Consider the following 13,357-nt stretch of genomic DNA (forward strand, 5'->3'; position numbering starts at 1 on the left):
TTTGTTAAGTCAGATTTTTGTTAAGATATTGACTTGATATCATGAGGATATGATAGGAGGTTGTTGGCAAGATTTGATTTTGCAACAACTCCATTTTTCCTCTCTATTGTGCGCTACTTATGGTCAGATTTTTAGAGAAAAATCTGATCCAACTTTGATAGTTCTCTCATCTCCTTTGGTCATCCTTTTGTTAGGTTTTTCTTAAGAGGTTTTGAAAAATAACCTAGCCATATATCATCAAATCCATGTGCCACTTTTGTGGAGCTTTAAGCTGAAAATTTCACTCTTCTAAACACCTTAACCTAGCCTCCTCCTTCACACATTGGACGCCTAGCAAGCTTTTGTGGTGATCAATTGGTAGCTTTTCAAGAAGAGTTCTCGCATCTTGACGTGGGTGGTGTGGATCAACGTTAGAGGGTTTGAACCCTTCAAACCTTACACTGATCTCCTTGGTGTTTAAATCACAAACTAAGGTAACATCATGCTGTCTTAAAGCATGAGTCTTGATTGCATGTGTGATTTCGCATGAAAATTTTTGTTTTTCCCTCTCACATGCTTCGTCCTTCAAGGTCAATTTAACTTTCAATAAGTTGGGCCCAATTTTAATAGCCCACATCTATAATCTTCTAGATGGCACCCTATGATAAGCCATAGATCTTCATCACAAGGGATTTCCATTATTCCTGCACTATTGCCCACTGTACATTGATAGTCGACATAGCATGCCTTGCAGCAGAGGCAAGGCTTGGCACAGGTGGTACAATTTTGTCCTCTATAACACCCAGTCTATAGCCGGTGTATTATCATCACATATGGTATTAAGCACAACATAATCAATTAATAAAGTGGAAGACTAAAGTTATAGTATCACAATTACACTTATGTAAATATGTGAATAAACATTTTCCTTTCTTATTTATTGCAATGTACTCATTTCATCTTACTCATATTCGAAGTAATCTCCATTCTCTTTTGAACATCTCACATTATCAAACTTTTAACTTTCTCATTTACCCACATCCATAAGACTTTGGGCTTTACAACATAAGTAATGGTAATTAACTAGACAAGCATGGTAATCACCTACCATCTAGGTTAGAAACAAAATGGACAACACCTAGTTGCATTATGAGGAATTGGGATCATTCCCAATTACAATTAGTACCTAAATCCATATACATCATCTAAGTTATCCACTATCCTTGGATTTTACATATTAGGCTCCATGCGAAAAATCTACATCCAATGCATATTCATTCTTTAACTTTCATGTAAATATCATAGGTTGTAAATCCAACACTTGAAAAATAAATTACATCAATAAGTATTCAAATAAATAAAGGCAACAAGCCTTAATCAATATAAATACAAATATCTCTCAAAATGTATAACTTTATACAAAATATCGCTTGTCATTAAACTTATACAAAAGTATGACCATGCAACATTCTATCAAAATCATCTACATAAGATCATCATAGTCCATCCTCCAATACATCTGAGCTCTCTAGCCCTGAACGAGCTTCTTGCCCTGTGAGGTCCCACCTCCTACTGTGGGAGCACCTGAAATATGGTCCCCAAAAGGGTGAGATTCACATCTCAATAAACTCAGGGTTTAGGAGAAATTCTCCACCCATGACTTTACTTTCGCATGAAAGGTTAGTATACACGTGGCATGAAATACATCATATATGTAGAGGTAAATATAACAATAATTTAAACCATTCACCCAGTGCACTCGAGTACCCATTACTAGGGTGTAAATGGGCTAGGGCAGCCTATAGAGGCCTACGACCTAGCCTATATTAGGCCAGACTTAGCCTGCTGCAAATAGAAAAATAAAACAGGCCTGACTTTTAAAAAAACATATTTAGAAAATAGGCCATAGGCTTTTTTGTACATATCGGGCCTATAAGCCTACAAGCCGGCCTATATCATATTATTTATTTTAAATAAAATTATTATTTTAATAAATTTGAATAATAAAGTAATATTATTTTAGTTATTCTTTTAATTGTTTAATGTTTAATAGGCTTAAACAGGATAACATGCCTAGGTCAAGGCTTTTATTTTTAAATATAGGTCAAGCCAGACTTGTAATTTGAGGTCTACACAGGCTAACAGGCCAGGACAGACCCAATGTTTTTTTATACAGGCTCGGCCTATTTAAGTCAAAACCTAGCCTATTTACACCCCTACCCATTACACTCGGATCACTCTAATGAACCGTACTCAAAGTTAGTGCCCGTATGGCTTCCAAGAGATATAATGTGCACTAAGTACACTCAAATCATAGGTGCACCAAGTACACTCAGTGTCCATCTCTATTGTGCACCCGGTACACTTAGGAAGTCCATATATATAGTTTAAATGGCCAAAGAACATGCAATCAAATTATTACATAAGTTTCGATTGCATATCAGTTTTTTCACTGATTCTACAATCTAGCCCCTAGTGCTTATCCACTGGCCCTTTCACCAATGATACAACAGTTCCATATAAATACAGTTATACCTTATTACTAACACATCAACAATCATCCAATATATATAACCATAACTCCCATAGGAGCATGGTGGAACAACAAAAGGAAATAAAACTCCAAAACCAAGAGTTTACCTCTTGATGAATTCCTTTCCAATCTTGCCTATAGCTCAAGGAACTCCACACTACTTTCCTTATGTACAATAATTAGTGCTTTCACAACTATCCACAATACAAACTATTCAAAGTATAAATTCAATCAATTGGATGCACATATATATCACAATATATTCAACATGCCAAAGCTTTCAATTTCCATCAAAGTCTTAGGTTTAGTGACTTACCCAATTCTTGATAATTCAAGAATCGAAGTCTTGGTCACTTGATTGCTCCAGTGGGTGCTCTTCCTTCTCAACATCATTTGGTTCACCATAATATCAACAAATAGACAACAATCACCACCAAAGTTCACTCTCAAGATTCAAACCACAAAGAACCCTTACTTTGTTCTTGAGCCAAATTTCAAAAATGGTTTAAATGCTAGTTTCATTACTTTTTCCTCATTAAATACCATTCCTTATCATTTCTTCCAAAGGGACTCATGTCCATTTCAAGTCATAAAATGTAATATCCTTATCCGTCTAATTTCATTGAAGCATAGAACAAAAAAATTTCAATAGCCATCAACATTGCCCAAAATCCAAAAGTTGGTGAGTTGAGTTCAAGAAAACCTATATGTACTCCAAAAATCATATAAAATTGAAATTTTCTTCAAAAGACCTGAACTTTTAATGGTTGAAATTAGACATATTAGGCTTCAAATTAATATAAAGTTTGCCCCATTTGGAGGTCTGTAGCCTTCGAAACAGAATTTATAAAGTAGCGGGCATAGATGAAGTTAAAACAAAGTTTTTGTTATGTAGAGTACAATTAGCTTCAAAACTTGATTATTTTCTACAACATTACATGTTATACAACATTCATTCTTCTAAAGTCCATTACAAGTCACCAACCACAACATTCAACATTACTCAAGAAAATCCTAAGCTATTTGAACCAACTCAAAAACTCAAGAAAGGTTAGGCTTCTTACCATAAAATATTTTAGAAGAATAGAATGAAGGCTTTCCAAGCTAAGATGAACCAAAATCCTCTTTCTTCATGAAACTCTCAAAATGGCGCCACTTTAGAGAGGGTTTTTCTCTCCACTCAAGGCTCCTCCAAGGAAATAGAGAGGTGGATTTTGCTAGTTAAAGGAAACTAAACTTTTGTTTCACAAGATAAGTGTCTTGAAGTCTAAATCAAGAAGTTGCATTTTGGAGCTTTCCTCCAATGGGTGCCTCGGCCATGCCCCTCAAGTCAACGAAGAAGATGAAAGAAAAATGAGGGAAAAAAATGTCTTAGCTTAGTCACCTAGGTTTGACCTTGGTCAACTCTTTTAATGGGTAAATGATTAAGTTACCGCTGCTTTCATGTTTCTTTTTAACCAAAACCTAAATATTTCCAACTTAAGTTTTTAACTCGTAGTCATCTTAAAAATAGTTTTTCCATACAATATTCTTAAGTTTCTGATAACTTTGCTTAATTGCTTTTTTACTCCAAAACTTTTAATATTTTTCCTTTTGTCCTGAAAAGTGACTTTATTCACATAATTAGATTTTTCATCTAATTAGTCTCTTTTACTTTGATTCCTTAATTTCATGGGCTAATGGGCTTATGTGGAGTGTATCACACATAATTAATCCTAAGTTTGGGCGGTTCTTAATAAATTACCATTTTGCCCACATGAAGACTTAACTTTATAATCAGTATTTTTACTTAATTAACCTTTTAATTATGTATTAATCTCCAATTAATGTAATTTAATTATGTGGGTTATTATATCCCCCTCCTCATTCTCTCTTCCACACTTGGGGATAGGGGTGTCAATATAGGTTTTGACACGCGGGTCGACCCGAGACACGACACGAAAATTCGCGTTCGGGTTGACCTGCAAAAAAATCCATGTCGTATTCGTGTTGGAAAAAATGACACGTAAAAAATTCGTGTCGTGTTCGTGTTGATGTATCCGTGTTCGTGTCGACCCGTATTTTTTTAAAATTATTTTTTTATTTTTTTATTTTTTAATTTTTTTGTCAATTACCGTTTTGACCCTTATTTTGCGTGTTATTCGTGTTGTATCAACCCGCAAAAAATTCGTGTCGTGTCAGTTTTGAAGATTTTGACACGAATAAAAATTTGTGTCGTGTTAGTGTTGATGTATTCGTGTCGTGTCGAATTCGTGTCGTGTCAACCCGTTTTGACACCCCTACCTGGGGAGCCTTGTAACACCCCGTATATATATCCGGTAATGTTATCATGTTATTGTATTAAGCTGCGCTTAATTAAAATTGTGGAATATCTTTTTCTTTTCAATTATGATGTCATTAGCCATTACCAACTTGATTACTTAACCATTTTCAAAACATCTCCTGTATGTACATTGCAATAAACAGCTAACTGGAATACCTCATCAATTAAATAACATAAGTATGCCTCTAGTCACGGAACTACCACACGTAGACCGGACCAACTAGCAGTTTATACAACTCAACTCAAAAGTACTAACAACCTAATGGCATGGACAAATCTAATGCTCACCCAATGAAGGCAACAAAGCTCGATATAAGTCTCAACAACAACATAATCATAAATAGCATAAAACATAAAACACATCCAATCCAGTCATGCCAGCATAATAAACAACAATAAACATCAACTAAGCTCTGGCCTCCTGCCGCCAGAGACATCAGCCCCCAAATTACCTGAACCTGAAATAAGCGCCCCAAACGTGGGGTGAGATCTCTAAACAAGAAATCTCAATAAGACAAGGGGTCCTCAAGGATCTTCCACCCCCAAGCTCACTTACATGTGCAATATAAGTTCAAAAGCAATTCATCAATATCATTTCTAAAACAATGCAATGCAGCAGATAATCATGTCATGTGTGTCAATACTATTCTACTGGCCAGAGAAATGCAGGATTTATATACGTCTAATACCCACAAATAGTGCAAGACGCTACTTGCATCCACCCCGGATCACCGTCTTGTATGACGCCACATACTCAGGCTTACCATCAAGATGGAACAACACATGCATATTAAAAGCCATTACACATAACGCTCAATAGCATTTCAAATATCCAAAGCATGTAACACAGCATGCATATAACATACCCCCATAGGACATGGTGGAACCACAACATGGCTAAACCGAGGACACGAAAGCTTACCTCTTAACCAATCAATCCAAGTCGAGTCCACACAAGCTCAATGTCCAAACACAACAGATCACAATCTGATTTATGACCAGCAAGCATATCAACATTCATAGCTCTATAGCATAAACATAAAGACTACGTTTTCCTTTTACATTTTACATCTTAAGGCTTCCCACAAAGTCATAAGCCCTTAATCTCTTGATTCTGACTTAGTTAAGTATTTACAGAAGTTCAACTCCATCAAAATAGGGTCCACAAACCCATAGCTCAGTTCTGTATGAACAGTACCTTACTGTTCCTCGAAATCCCAGAATATCCGGATATATGTCGGGGGCATATCCGGATATTAATATCCGGATATCAATATCCAGATATCCAGATCCCCATATCCAGATATCAATATCCAGATATTTATCGACCAAATATCCGGATATTTCGCGACAGAATGCAGTTTCTGCATTTCGCGAAGATATCCACCAAAGTCCAACTTTTACCAAATAAATTCGTTCAAGACTCCATTTTTAGGTCTATACAGGTTCATACACATGTTAGTTACTTTCTTAACCCATTTACATGCAAAGACACTACCTTTAAATCATTTAAACTCATGATCAAGGTTAGGCAACTCACCAATGCTTCAAACTCAGAAATGGAAGGCTCTTGGAGCTCACAACCAACTCCAAAGGTTCTGACTTGGTCCCAAAACGAAAATGCTAACACAAGCTTGGACCTTTCTACACAAAGGAAGCTTCTTGAAGCTTCACAAGCCAAGAACAAGAGCTCTCACCAAAGGGACACCAACTCATCCCCTCAACACCTCACCAACAATATCTACAACTCAGAATGAAGCACTCACCTCCTTCACAAAGCTCACACACACTCAACCAAGACACCCACTCAAGTTTTTGATGAAGAAACCAAGAAGAAAGGAAGCTCATTGGCTCACAAAAGTGGAGATGAAGGTGGCAAAGGGTGGCTGACTTCAAGACTCAGCAAAACTCACATAGGAGACACAACAAGGCCTAGGGTTTAGTGCCCACAAGGGTTATATAGGCGGTTAAGTCACTAACACCCAGTATTAACTTTAAATGTTACGCTTAGTGTTTTAATCCCAAACTCAGGATTCTTAACCTACTCAATTCATTCCCAGATTTAAACGTTGCTGTCCCCAGCAATGTACAAGACTCAATCCAGGAAACAATCAAATATTCCAACACAATATCACACAGACAATCAAGAGATCACTATGCTAAGCATGACTGAATCAATGCAAAGAACTCCTAACAATGCCTTCTATTCTCATGAAAATGTCAGAGTCTAACTTGAACACCCCTCACCAAGATAATCATATAATGCTCAGCACTCAAGTGTTTAAGGGAGTAACAATCACTCAATCCATCTCAGCAATAACATTACCATAAGCTTGATCATATTCTCAAGTTCCTAAAGATGAGGAACATTAACACATGCATCAATTGATCAAAATAACTTCTCAGATTGTAACTTGGCCGGGTTTAAGGGTAGGAATTTATGGACAATAGCTCAAACAACAATGAGATTGAAAAACTGATATTATTTCATTTTTAACACATTCACTCAATGATTTTGCTCCACTAACATTCCCACAGAATTTCGGGAATTAATTCCTTTCAGCCACCTTTTCTTTACATTCACCATTTTTCTTTTTCTCTTTTTTTTTTTCTTTTTCAAAACTTTTTGTTTTAAGGGCACAGATGAAATTTGTCCTCCCCTAATTATTTGACCTCTGTGGAGCTTACCTCAATTTATTTGTTTTCTTTTCAACATTTCAGTAATTCAATCTCAATCAAGGTAAGTCATATGGATATAGGCTAAGCCATCAATCAGGCCATAGGTCATTTAACAACAAATAAGTTCAGGCTCAAGGGGGCTAACAATGGAAAATTCATACAGGTGGGTTATTTTTGGCCAATAGCTAACAAGAACAAAATGCCTTTATCATATCAATCAATACATGCATAATAGAGAAACAGAGCAAGTTCTAGAATGCTATCACAGTGAGGTCTCTCAGAATAAAATAAGTGTTTAAGCACAAAACCTCACCAGCTATGATGTCAAGCTAGACTTCCAAAAGAAACATCAGGCATCATTAATCATTCAAGCACAAAATTCAGACAAATGAGCAATCATGACTACTCATGCGTATACAATATCATGCCAGAAGTTCATACAAAACATGTTTTCTATGATGAATCAGTCAAGTTAACTAGGGGAAGCATATCTAAACCTGGGACTTGCTCAGAAAACATTTTCCAATTTTTTTCATTTTTTATTTTAAATAAAGAGCACACAAAATACTAACTAAAATAAAAACAACAAAAGAGTTTAGGATATCTCCCCTGATAAGAAGAATTGCAGCAGTTCTCAGGTGCAAGCCTACCATTCCCAGATTTAGAGAATTGTTGTCCTCAGCAATAATTAAACCACGAGAAAGAAGAAAAACCTGCACTATAGAACAAATAGTGGCATATAGAAGAAACTATAATGCACACATTAAAACATCAGAGAAAGATATACTAACACAAAGTAACTAAAAAGAAAATACGAAACAGAAAAATAAACTAATATACAAGATCTCCATTAGCAAGGAGATAAACTCAACCCTCCATGTCATCCCCCTCAGCAGCGTGGGATGACCCAGCAAATGGAGGATCCGGTGGTACTGGATGCTTTGGTGTATGAGACCACCATTCCCAGATTTGTTCCAAACCATGAAGTCATGTTAAGAACTCTTTGAAGCTTTGATTTTTCCGAGAGATAGAGTCTCGGTGTCTCTTGTCAAACTTCAGCTCCCGGTGTCTCTTCCAACTCGTATCAAAGAGTTTCACCACTTCCTTTCTTAGTACCTTCTTCAGTATCGGATTACGCCTCCTTTGAGACGTCTTCACCTTTTTGACATCATCTTTTAGAGTTTGAGGAAGATCCTTCAATTCCACTTTTGAGGTTCCATCTTCCTTGTAATCATCTGCTTTTTCAGGAACCGCTACATCTTTTTCTTTCTTTACGACTTCAAAACTAAAACAATCGTCTTTGTGAGAAGACTGTTTTAGAGAATCGAAGACGTGAATAGTAACGGTTTCATCATTCATTCTTAGCTCGAGCTTCCCGCTTTCAACATCAATCAGTGCACGAGATGTAGCTAAGAAAGGTCTACCCAGTAAAAGAGGCATTTCAGCTCCCCCTTCCATGTCCAACACCACAAAATCAGCAGGGAAGATGAACTTGTCCACCTTTACAAGAACATCTTCAATAATACCACTAGGCTTCCTCAAAGACTTATCAGCAAGTTGAAGAGATGCTAAAGTAGGCTTCAACTCGGTGATCCCCAAGGAATTACAAATAGAAAGGGGCATCAAATTAATCTAGCCCCTAGATCACATAATGCTCTGCCAATTTTTTTGTTACCAATTTCAACAGAAATATTGAAGCTCCCTGGATCATGACGCTTAGGCGGGAACTTCTTTGTAATAATAGCACTACACTCCTCAGTGAGTGTCACCGTTTGGCATTCTTGCAACTTGTGCTTTCTTGACAACAAATCCTTCATGAACTTGGCATAATTTGGCATGCTAGCCAAGGCTTCGGCAAAAGGGATATTGATATGCAATTTCTTGAATATATCAAGAAACCTTCCATATTGTTGCTTCCGATCCTCCTTCTTGAATCTGTCAGGATAAGGTGCCATGGCTCTCACATATTCAGGACTCAACTCAAACTTCTTCTTTTCAACTGGCTTCTCCACTTCAGCAGGTTTTTTAATTTCTTTTTCTGGCTCCTTAACCTCCTTTAGCTTCTTTTCAGCTTCCATATTTATTCTCGGCTTTTCTGGAGCTGCTACCATTTTTCCACTTCTAGTCGTGACAAACATACAATCCTCCTTGGGATTTGTAACTGTGTTACTAGGAAAAGTACCTGGAATTCTTTCTGAAACTTGCTTTGCCAATTGGCCTATCTGGTTCTCCAGGTTCTTTATGGAAGCATTTGTATTTTTGTAGTTGGCTCTAGTCTCCTCCATAAAGGTATTAGTGGTCTGAGCCATCTCATTAGAAGTCTTGGCCATTTGTGCAAAGGCTCTTTCCCGCTCAGCAGGCTCTCGTTGTTGATTCTGTGAAGGTTGAGTATAATTATTAGAATTGAAATCCATGCCAACTCCCTGAGCTCTCCGCTGAAAATTGTTACCACCACCAGAAAAATTCTGATTTCTCTGAAGATTTGGCTGCTGAGGGCGCTAGTCATACCATATACCATTCACCTGCATTTGTTGAGGTGAATCAGAAGAAACAAGAGATGGACATTCATTAGGAGCATGACTGTCCGTACAGTAATCACAGACAAAAGCAACAGAATGAGCTTGAACTCCCGCGATCTGCATCTTGTCAAGCCTGGAAGTCAAACTAGCCATTTGTTGAGCTAGCAATTTATTTTCAGCCAGAACTGACTCATTACCTTCTAGATGAAGGCTACCTTTCTTAGACTTTGAAGATACCCCTTGATTTTCATTCCTGGCCATCCTCTCTATCAGCTCCAGAGTTTCGTTCGCCCTCATGGTTTTAATAGTACCACCAGCTGCACCATTCAAAACCATTCTATCTTCAGGTGTGATGCCATTGAAAAATATTCTGACTTGATTACCAGCAGTCAAATTATAATGAGGGCACCTCCTCATCAAGTTCTTGAACCTGTTCCAGGCTGCACACAATGTTTCACCCTCAGTTTGAGTGAAGTTGGTGATATCATTCACCGTTTGATTGTATCTCTCCAAGGAAAAGAACTCTGCAAAGAACTTTGTAGACAAATCCTCCCATGTAGCGATGCTCCGTGCAGGCTGCCTCTCCAGCCAGCTAAGTGCTTCTCCCTTTACAGCAAAAGGGAATAATCTCAACCGGATAGCATCATCAGACACCCGAGGGTGCTTGGTTGAGTCACATATCATTAAGAACCGGTCTATGAACCTGTGAGGATCCTCATGCTCATCTCCTCCAAATTGAACTCTCTCCACCAACTGAATTATGGAAGACTTCAACTCCCAATTATTGTCAGCAATATTCGGTTGGACAATACTTGAATTAGGCCTGTTGAAGGCTGGAGTGAGGATGGTATCCATAAGTGGATTTTTAGCTTCATTATTCGCTGCCATGGTTGAGATTTCAGGTGCTTCTTCAGATTGAGCACTTGGCACTTTTGATTTCTTCTGAGCAAGTCTCCTGTTTCGCCTTTCAAACCTTGTAATTTCAGGATCAAATAACAATTCTGTAGGATCAACCTTGCCTCGCATAAAACTTCAAGAGAAGATTAGTAGCAATGTTCAAAACAATTTAAAACAAGAACAGAAGAAAATAAAATAAAATAATCACAAAAAGAAAGAAAAATCTTGAAGTTCAAGATTATAAGATATAAGAAATCACAATCCCCGGCAACGGCACCAAAAACTTGATACAATCCGGCAAGTGTACCGATCGTTCAAGTAATAAAGTGATAAGTAAGTTATCGTCTCCACAGGGATTGTGAGCGAATATCTTATAAACGTCCTTTCAAGATATAAAACCCAAGTGATTTGAAGAACAATAGAAATTAAAGACAAAGACGTATTTTTGTATTTTAAAAATAAGAGAATGATGCAAAATGATTTGAATAAAACTATGAGAATTATTGTAGCTAGAACGCACTCACCTTATGATCCCCACTTCTTACTTTGGATTGATTCACAATATTTATTCATATAATTACTCGGATAAATTATTATCTAAAAATATTTATTAGTTAACCCTCAATTCCTTGCAAGGTTAACCCTTTAATCCCTAATTGGAACCCCAATTCCTTGCAATGTTCCTCATGGTATTAAGCAATGAACGCAATAATTTAAGCATCCGCAATTAAATACACATCTATTCCTAGCATGCATACCAATTGTTGTCCTACCCCCTTTCAAGATGAAAACCCCAATATTCCTATCTAGGGTTCTAACCCTCAAACTATTCCCAACTATCAGATTGATCAGTTCTAATAAAGAGAATAGGAAATACGCACAAGGTAGAGACAAAGATAATTATACAAATGAATAAAACTAAATCAATCCATCGTAACAAGGGTTCACATAGGGCTCGTGACCCTAACTACAATAAAAGAAAACTAGCCAAGCAAACTCATGGCTAAAAATAATTCAATAATCAAAAGCATGAAATTAAGAAGAAAAGAGAAAAAGAAGAACTGTAGAAGAATCCTCCTGAGCTCTGCCGTCGGTTTCCTTCTGAAGAAATAGGTCCGGATCCCATATTCTGTCAAAAGGATCCTATTTATAGGACTATTTTCCTTCTTCCAAAAATACCCTCATAGCATCACGGTACAATTTCCCGCAACCCGGCGCCAGTTGGCGCCATTTACTTGTCTTTGGGCGCCACTTGGCGCCATTTACTTACTTTTGGGCGCCTAGTGGCGCCATAATGTAGGTGCTTAATATGTGTGGCGCTAGTTTGCGCCAATCTGGCGCCAACTAGCGCCAATTCTCTGGTATTTGGCCTGCGCAGCACCCGGTGAAATTTCCTATGTGTGGAGTCGCGTCAACAGGCTTTCTGTAATTTGTAATTTTCACTCCTCTTTTTCCTGTAAAAACACAACCAAAAGGTAAATATTATTTATATAGAAAGAATCAATATAAATAGCAAATATGCATTTAAATTGCTCTCTTATGACCCAATTCTTATCAATTTTAACATGGAAAAACCACACTTGCCAGAGGCACATCATCAATTTTACAAGATTTAACATATTTTTCTTATATTTTTCGGAGCACCTTCCCGGTACGCGCTTTTCATAGCCAATATCAGTTTCTGCCACCAGTTCTCATTATTTTAACTTGAAACTCGTTTTACAAGTCCTATATATTATTCTAGGAATTATTATGTACTTATTATAATTTTTCGGGATACTTTTTCGGTACGCATTTATACTGACTAGCAGAATCGGTATCTGCACTTTTCGTCCGAAAAACAACTTTCAACATTATTACTCACTTACTATAATTATTAGAGCCTCATAATAATTATTAGAGTTAATTATGGAATTATCTCATTAAACTTATAATTAACTGATTAATTTCCTTAATTAACGGTGCGGGTTCTTACAAGCCTCCTCTTCCTTATAAATATCCCCTTTTTCTATGGAAGGGACACATTTATTCTATTCTATTCATATTCATAAGCAGTTACTCTGCTATAATGTAGAGCCACCATATCCAAACACACTCCCTCGTTATAGTACATTTGCCTAACATTTAGAAAACTCTAACATAGCCTTGACCTATATCATTGCTACTAAAGTAACTTTTTTTTTTTTTTTTTGAATACTGCTACTAAAGTAACTCTAGATCAACATACTATACCACTTGAGGGATATCTTCAGCTCTACAAACACAAACAATTCAGAGTGGTTTCTTATTCCTTCATCCAACGTCAAAATGGCAAGCTATTTTGTCAACATTTAGATAAATATCGTTAAATATTGATAATTGGATGTATTAATTTAAATCCGCATTTATGTAAATTTATTTTATTTTATTATGCCATTGTATGATCAT

Source organism: Gastrolobium bilobum, unplaced genomic scaffold (genome assembly GCF_033153095.1).
Source record: "Gastrolobium bilobum isolate Gb01-03AN ecotype WA unplaced genomic scaffold, APGP_CSIRO_Gbil_v1 utg57562, whole genome shotgun sequence".
Lineage (NCBI taxonomy): Eukaryota > Viridiplantae > Streptophyta > Magnoliopsida > Fabales > Fabaceae > Gastrolobium > Gastrolobium bilobum.